This window comes from Olea europaea, unplaced genomic scaffold (genome assembly GCF_002742605.1).
Source record: "Olea europaea var. sylvestris unplaced genomic scaffold, O_europaea_v1 scaffold2924, whole genome shotgun sequence".
In the NCBI taxonomy this organism is placed as follows: domain Eukaryota; kingdom Viridiplantae; phylum Streptophyta; class Magnoliopsida; order Lamiales; family Oleaceae; genus Olea; species Olea europaea.
Genome location: NW_019247825.1, coordinates 2,534 through 3,366, shown reverse-complemented (window position 1 = coordinate 3,366; position 833 = coordinate 2,534).

The window sequence follows — 833 nt, the reverse complement described above, 5'->3', positions numbered from 1 at the left end:
AGATTGGTTTAACTTTTATCAAATTTTTTATGAATCTAGTCATGCTTTTTCTATCGAAAGATTGAAATAATTGTTAAATTTTAATCTTAATATTACTTTATTGATGGATTAATTATTACATTATGCTTGATGTATATGGTAGATCTTTGATCTTGTTCCAACAAAAATGTGCGAATATGTTATAAGTCTAAATTCTAGGATTGCAGTGTGAGTTAAATTGATCTTTATTGTTAAATCTTTCGATTAGAGAGTTGGGATGAAAATTCTCCAATTGAGTAATAAATGTGATTGATCCAATCCAATTGAGGGAATTCCAACGCTTCGCCATCTCAAGACATTAACCTTAATTTCATTACTTTAACATTGAATTCTCCTACACATTTCAAGAGGACAATCAACCTTTTTGGATTCTTCGATTATTTTTCCATCTCCTTGTGGAATCGACACCCTAAAGCCATACTACAACTATCACGTTATTATTTGGGCGTAATGAATAACTGAGCAATCCGTTGAAGTATCTGCCATGTTGTGAAATTTTGTGCGCAGTCCATAGTATCAAAGATATGCCCGTGCCTGCTTAGGAATGTCAATTTTTGGACAGTTCTTAAACGTGCTCTTGAACCTCTCCCATACCTCGAAATATGTCTCAATATCCATCTGCTTGAAAGTATAAACTTTATTCCGAATTTGATGGACTCCAGATTGCGAGAAGAATTTCATTGTAAAGTTTTGCAACATGTCATTCCAAGATAATATGCTCCCCGAAGGTAATGAGTAGAGCCATGCTTTAGCGCTATCCTTCAAAGTATGATCGAATAAACACATTCAAAAGA